The sequence below is a fragment of the Apteryx rowi genome, unplaced genomic scaffold (assembly GCF_003343035.1).
Source record: "Apteryx rowi isolate R43461 unplaced genomic scaffold, aptRow1 scaffold_125, whole genome shotgun sequence".
NCBI classification, from domain to species: domain Eukaryota; kingdom Metazoa; phylum Chordata; class Aves; order Apterygiformes; family Apterygidae; genus Apteryx; species Apteryx rowi.
The window spans coordinates 28,729-36,801 of record NW_020447475.1 but is presented as its reverse complement, the minus strand read 5'-3'; positions in this window follow the sequence as shown (position 1 = coordinate 36,801).

The window sequence follows — 8,073 nt, the reverse complement described above, 5'->3', positions numbered from 1 at the left end:
TTACATTCCAGTAATAATATGAGATTTCAGGGACTCGTCATGAGTGCCTTTTAACAACACAGCATGATTTTTTAATGCTTGTATTTTTAAGCAGTATGACAGCATTCAAAGACAACAGCTTTTTTTTTTTGTTTAAGAAATATGAGTGACATCACATTATGCTTTCTTGGTTTGTTAGAGATTCTGTAAAGCCACACCAAATTAAAGGCAGAAGTGTTCTTCCTGAAATGCGGAGGACTTTTCTTCTAATTGTTGTCTTCAACAAGAAGAAAACAAAACTACAATTTAAGCTAAAGCTGCAGGCAAAAAATATCTCCCCCTTAGTCAAACACTGGTGCCTCTACTGGTACTAACAATGTCATAATTCTGTTTATTCTCCAGTGAGTTTTTTCTATAGGTTCTTTCAGAAAAAAAATTAAAACTGAAGACTTAAATTTCTAATGTAAAAATAAAAATCAGAGGGGAAAATCCACCTTTTTATGCCATAAAGATACAAAACATAATGTTCCCCTTTTGCAAATCCTCTTTAGAATAACCCAGTGAATTCAGATGGTTTAGCGGTTCAAACTGAGAAAAAACATATACCCAGTTACCCTTTTGAATGAACACATGAAACATAAAGTTATAGCAATGAGGTAAGGTTGCTGAGACCCTTTTTACTCACCAGAGCTTTAGCCTCTATTCCTTCATGGACTCCTAACCAGCTTTGACTTTTTATTGACTTTCCCCACCTTTAATTTAAGACTGCGTTGACTTTTCCTGTCACCTTAATCCATTTCTAGGATTAAATTGTTGCACAGCTAGCTATAATGTTACTCAATATTGATTATATTCTTTCCTCTCAATAATGTTTTGTTACATAAATTGGGGGGAAAAAAACAAAGAAACTTCCTAGTGCTTTGCTGCTCTTTAGTAGTTAATAATTCCACTGATTTTTTTAATTATGCTTTCTTTAGTGTTTTATTACTCACTTACACCAAGTCAATGTTTTGGAGAAGGGAAAGCTGTAAATTAGATTCTGCACAGTGGCCGTGCAGAGCGTATTTGATCCCTGGTGTTCACCGTAAGCAGCAAATGTGTGAGTGAAAATCCTTATCAAGCCCTGAAGATGGCTTTCCAAGGAGCCAAAATCTCATTCCACATCTAATGCCAAAGTTGTTTCCAAGCAGGCTTCACCATGAAAGGAAGGGGATGACAAGGAGAAATGAAAGCTATGGCTGCCTCTGTCTCAAGACTTCCCAACTGTACAACAGGGAGACACAATGCCCCTGAACATTTTGGGTTCAGGATCAAGATCTTTAGCAAACCTGATAGAAGAGGTTGACTGTCCGAGCCACATCAGCTAGCCAAGCAGTGATGGAGAAACTCCTCAGGGACCCACAGACTCCAGGGAGGCCTGTGCTATGTGCAAGGGTTTGTGCAGAGAGTGGTTGGAAAGCCAGGGCTACCCTCCTCTGTGCCCTTGCCCTAAAATGATGACAAAATTTCCTTTTGATACTGCTCTTCCTTGAAGAGAACGTAGGTTTTCATGCTGTGGTGTCCAATAGGGCATCACCTCAATTACAATAACCCAGGCCTGATTAAAAGGCATTTCTGTATTACAGAAGAGTTGAAATTACAGAAGTGAAAAGATGAAACAAAATCTGGTATTCTACAGGCAAATACTGGATGGAATAGACTCTGTTAGCTGAGGCTTGAAATACACTGGGGAAATTTAGAAGTTGCTTGAAAAATTACATGAGGAAGGATAAAATCTTTTCCCCAGCCTCAGGATTTAAGTTTGAATTTATTGTTCCATGACAGGGTGTCTCCTCTCACCATTTAGTGGATCATAAAATGAAAACTTCGTTTTTCTTTTTTCTACTCAAAAAGGTGACTCTAACTTGCAGACCAGGCTCGGAGTATGTGCATGGTTGGGTAGGTCTGCAATACCTTTTTTTGGCAGAGAAGGGAAAGGACATATCTGTGATAAATTTAAAATGTTTTTTATATTGTTTGGAGGGAAGACAGATACTATGTTTACTCCTGTTTGTCTCCTTGACTAACCATGTTGTCACTATACAGGCTCTCTCCTTGAACATTATATGAGAGATCTAATKCAGGACTCGTGGAAAGCAAATCTCTTCTCCTTTATATAAGTCTTTCCTCTCTCCCAAGCCAATAAGACACAGCTTTTATTGTCTTCAAAATCAGTCTGTTCAAGAGGCTATTCCACTAAAATATAAACTGTAGAGTTTAAAGATAGCTAAAGTGACATTGTCCAGTGCACACTCCCAGTAGCAGCTTTAAAAGAAGCTTTTGGTTCGGTTTTGTTATTCTTGTGTATTTTGGTTTGGTGTCCTTTTTATTAAGGATGGTTCCTCTCTGATCAGATGTGAACAACTGAGGCAGCTTTTCCTTCCATCCCTCCTGTGATATTAAAGTAGCTTTTTAATGCAATGCAGTTCATACAGACAAGGGCTAACTGGTGTGTTCCTGGGCAGGGCATCAGAGCACACACACAGAAGGCTGGTTTGTGGTCTAGCCTTTGCCACCAACTTCAGATATCACCTCAGAAACATCACTTTGATTTTGCAGATCTTGGTTGCTCTCCCATCCTTGATCTGCCTGCTCTAGTTAGATCACAGCATTCTGGGGGCTGAGACCATCTTTTTCCATATGAACTTAAGCTGTGCCTAGTACAAATTCTATGTGCCATGAGAATATGAATTAATAGCATTAAACTGCTACTGAAAGACCCTATTGACTCACATCTTTTATAGAATATTGAAGCCTATATGGCTCTTAAACCTCTCTGTCACAGTTAATATCAGCAATTGCAACTCAGCAGGACACTAATGGATGACCAACTATTTTCTGCTAATACTCAGTAGAAATGAGTGTGACTGATCAATTCTAAAAAAAAACACAGTGAAGAAAGTACTCTGGGAAAGTCCAGACACTATTCTTTTTAAAAGATCATTTTTTATGATCTCTGATTCTGCATTTAATTCTGTAAGTGTAGTTTAAACGGCACAGGGAGCTGTTAAATTTAATTTCACATTCACACTCTTCTCCTGTTGGCACTCCTGTGGAATTGTTGCTGATGTTCATGCATACTGAGGGGGAATGCACCCCCTTTGCAGGCAGAGCACAGCTCTTCAGCTCATCCCAGGCATTTCCCACATGCTTAGCACTGGGATAGCACTGAAAACTACAGGATTTCCCATTTATCATTTTTTCTTGTTTCCTGCAAAGGATCTGCTTTTGCAAAAACAGTCTCTGTGGCAGAAAAGGGCTGGATGCGATGTCCTCATAAGCTCATCAGCAGTCTCTGCTGCTCCTTCAAAGCAAGCCACATCCTTCAAAGCACACTACATCCTTCAAAGCACTTCTATCACTTGCCTGTCAGCAGATGAGAAATCAGAATAGCAGCCAAAAGTTAAAGGTTCCAGATTGCACGGTGCTGCTGGGAAGCACATCAGTTCCAAGCTTTTTGACATCAGAATTACTGCATAGTCCAGGAACCAGCCCAGAGTGCCTTGTGTCCCTCTTTGCGGATGAGCAGGTTGTGCCATGATTAATGAATTCCTGCTCTTTCTCATTTAGGCAGAAGCTACATGGTCTGTTCCAGCCAGCTTCAGTCTCCAGGAAGAAAATCAGTACAGAATACAGACACGTGGCCAAAAAAAAAGTTGGTGCTCCACCAAAGTCAGAATGACCATTAGGCCAATGCAATTTAAGAGGAGGCTTTATAGCTGAGAAACTTGTGGCTGTAGTGTACAAGAAATAACACTGCATCTCTCACAGCTGGACACTTTTCACTTGCATGTGGTGGCAGTCATAGCTCAGGTGTTCTGTCCCCAAATCTCTAGTATAGTTAGGTTCTCATTTTCTGTGCTGTATGGTAAGAAGAGATGGCACACTATGGCAGAGCGTGCGGCAATGCAGTTTTGGAGATGAAGCTAGAGAACCCTGCCATTAGAGAAGCAGGCAAGCCACAGGGTAAAATGTCTCTGATGCCACCAAGGATATTTCAGAATCAAACCCTTTTAGCTTCTGTTCATTCATATCCTTTCATCTTTTCTTTAAATCAAAAGTCAAAAGGGGAAAGCTTAGTGAAAAACTGAAACATCCTTTTTTCCAGTCAGTATAACACCTAGGGTGGAAAATTCTGAATATTCATCAGTAACCATGTAAAAAAAAAATCTCTGTTGTGTTTTCCACACATTCCAGACACATTCTTGCTGGGCTGGTCTCCAAAACTTCCTCTTCCTGCAGCGCATACTTGCTAGACGCTGCCTGTCTGACACAAAGTCCAAGTAGTGAGAAGAGAAGTAGTACTGCATAACCTTTTCCTCCTCAAAAAAAGGTGATGATTCAGGAAGCAGTAAGGCAATGAATGTCTCTAATTTCKTTCTTGCTTAAACTGTTTACTCAGGTGGGAAAGGATTTTATTTTTCTTAGCAGAAAGAGATTATCATCAGGCTTGAGAACATGAAAGAGTAGCTACAGTCAGCTCATATGATTTATTGGTTTTAAAAGTTGGCATGGGCCAAGCACATATTATGTCTAGAATAGCTGTTGCTTTTTGTTTTTAGTAAGCCCGTGTTATTATCGTGCTTAATAGAGAATCAAATGTAAAAAAGATTGTTCATTATGTCATATTTTCAACAAACATGGAGCAAAGGGCAGTTTCTTTCTGAGGGGCTTTTAATCTAATGGCATAGTGTGATGAAGTATGGCAAGGGCCATAAGCAGAGAAGCTATGTGATAAATATTATGTTGGTGTTGAAATTTGAATAGGCAGCCAGGTGAGGCATTGCTGGAAAAGGGCCAATGGAAAAAAAAAGAAAGGAGAGGGGACTAGAAAGGAACAATAGCCCAAGGGGATGAGAAGGGAAGGAAGGAAGAAAGCACACGTGGTAAGGCTGAGGTGGAGGCACTGAGAAGGGTGTTTAGGAGCATGCTAGCTTTTATGACAGAGGAATTCTCAGAGCCAAAATTGCTTGGCATAACCTCTTGACATCAGTAAGATTGATATCCCAGCCCTACACGATGCTTGTTGTTTAGACTACCATTTGCTGCCATTGGAGCAGTAGACATCTTGTTTGGCCTTCCTCTGGAGATGAGGAATTACTGTTGCGACGTCTCACACTATGTGGGCAATATAATCCAGCATTTCATATCCAATTCTGATATGCACTAGATATTTCAGACAGGAGGACACAGGACTATGACTATGGATAGTCACAGTAGGGGACTATTCCAGTGATGCTAATGACAGATTTGTGCCTTAAATCTTTCCAGTTGAAATGGTTGTAAATATTTTTGTCATTGCTTGAAGGTCACCCTCGCGCAATAGTGGCACCTAGGCCCTTTGTCAGTGGTGAATGAGGAAAGTCTAACTTTGCATTTTTCAGTTTCATGGGTTCTACCCCCAAAAGTCTTGCACTTCTTATCCTCTGGCTCTGCTCAAAGTGTTAGATTTTGTTTGTAGTAAGTGAAGGACAGAGAGTGCTGTTTGAGGAATAGAGAACTATATAATTTACAAGCTGTAAAATGACTACACTAAAATTTAGTGGGAGATGAATATACTTATATACATAAAATTTCAGTGCTAGCCAGCAAAACCATGTTCTTGTCCATGTTAGCTGAACTCCGCCACAAATTGGTTAGTTAGATGTGGAATAGAGCACTTTCATGATAAATACTTTTGTGTTTCACGGTAGTTTCAGGAATGGATTTAGAGACATCAATATTCTAGCAATTTTCTTATAGTCATTCTGCAGAGGATCAATGGATTGTAAAGATAATAAAAGTAGAGAAGGCTAGAAACTGGCAGTGGATTTCTCAGCCCTGGCCTCTCTATATTGCAGTAGCATTTCTGCAGAAACTCTCACCAGCCACTCAGAAACTATTCTGAAAACAATCTTGTACCAAGATATTATTCAAGTGGATCAAGCTAGAATAGGATGAGGAATAAATCTATATTTTACAGTTCATAAACACAGTGGGGAGCACTAAATTGTCAGCTTCTCATAGCAATACTCATAACTACAGGTAAACACTTGCTGTAAATCGATCTTCAGTCTGCCATACTTAGGTAAAATTTCCTTAAGTTTTCATACTACTACTGTAGTGTACTAGAGTAAATCCAACAACACTAAATAGAGACATTTGTACTGTCTCTAGCACTTGTTGAAGATGCATGCTTAAATTCTTCTACCTGAAATACAAGGTCTACTGCTGCCAACGAACCAAAACTTCTCCTCTTCCTCGCTATACCTACCCTGACTTTTACTACTTACATACCCAGGCTACCATTCTGAGTCTCAGCCGGATTGCCAGGATTACTGTGGTCAACAGCAGGTACTTCATTTTCTTCTTAAACCTTCTTTTCTACAACTTTTCCCTACTTGCTTTTATTACGGATCAGCATTTTGGCTTAACCTCTTCTTTCCTCATGTCTGTATATTTCACTGCTTCTTTTCTTAAAACACAGTGAAAGTCTTCCCCATCTTTTCAGTTCATTTGGATCATAGCCTCACCAGTCCTTCTCCCAGCTGCTGAATGCTGTTTTTTCCAGGCTCTCCACATTGCTTCCATCCAGCTTTTCCACAGTACTGCTGCCCAGTGTAGCCTTCCTGGTGGATCATGTCACTTTTATATTTAAACCTTTTCCCAAGATGAACACTTGTTCTAAATTAGTCTTTATCTCCACCTCAGCCTAACTCTCAAAACCAAATTTACCTGTGTCCTATATAGATGCTTCTTTCTTCCACTAATTATCTTTTATACTGTCCTTGACCATAAGATTGCCCCCCCAATGTCCCATTATATCCATGTCTGTGCCCTATTCTCATTCAAAGACATTTTTTCCCTAAAAGCCACACAATTAAATTGCCTTCTCCAACTAATGAAAAGGATATTCAGGTTGCTTTACAAGCATGGGTGTTTTGCCATTGGTAGGAGGCAACTATGCTAAATTATACCAGCAAAGACACTGGCCAAAATACAAGTTAATTTCTTCAATTAGGGTTTCTTACTGTGCTTTGATTTATCTGTCTCTTATCTTCTGGAGTTTCAGCTGCTAAGGGCAAGAATTGTCTTTATCACTGTATTGAATACCACTGCTATGTTCTCAGCACTTACAAGCCAGTAAATAATGAGATACTCATGAAATTCTTAGCTGGTGTTGTGTTTGAAAATCTTATCTGATTTCTGTGGGAGATTTATCTGACTAAGATCTTCTGGGATGCCTCCACAAAGCCAAATAATTTCTTGTTCCCCCTACCAGGTAACAAATGGCAGCTTAACACATCAATCTATCATCACATGCTTATGTATTATCCACAGCCAAAAGCCCCTAATAATAAATTCTAATCTCTTTAGGATCATCAAGTGGAAAATTAATGTGAATCTATTGCATAAAACCTGAATTCCCTAAAAAGCAAGGCCTCATTATACCCTAATAACACAATACTCTTTTGAGCTGTCAGCCTAGAAACTCAATACCACTCGGTATCACATAGTTTATTCTCTTCTAACAAACCTGTTAATAAAATAAGCCCTGCAGCTGAGGGAGCAAGAGTTGTGGAGTGGGAAAACATTAAGTTTAGTTCTGCATGGAAGGTGAAGCTGCCCAGTTATGGCCAAGGGCAGAATTGGAGTTGTTTTATGGAGAAGCACTTGAGTATGCATTTTCAAATAGATCCCATGTTTTTGCTAAGGGGTGAGAGTTTAATTCAGTAGGTCGGAAAAATAGAGGCACTGCAGCAAGTCCTGACTCTCTGTTTTTCTGGTTTAATGCCCAGTTCTGGTAGTAACCATTGCCAGATATGTAGAAGAAGAAGATTTAAAACACCCTGTTGTCAGAAAATCTGGGAATTTGCTGCCCAAAGGAGAGGCATGCCCCGTTCCTGTTCAGCTAATGGCTGGGGGATAAGTTAAAAGGTTTTTTAATTATCTGATATAACATCAGGGGTGCAGTGTTACTGGGTAACACTCCACAGGCCATACTATGAAGGACATTAGACTAGATGTTCATGATGGCCCCTACTCATTCCCTGTCCTAGTTATTCCTTCTTTTTT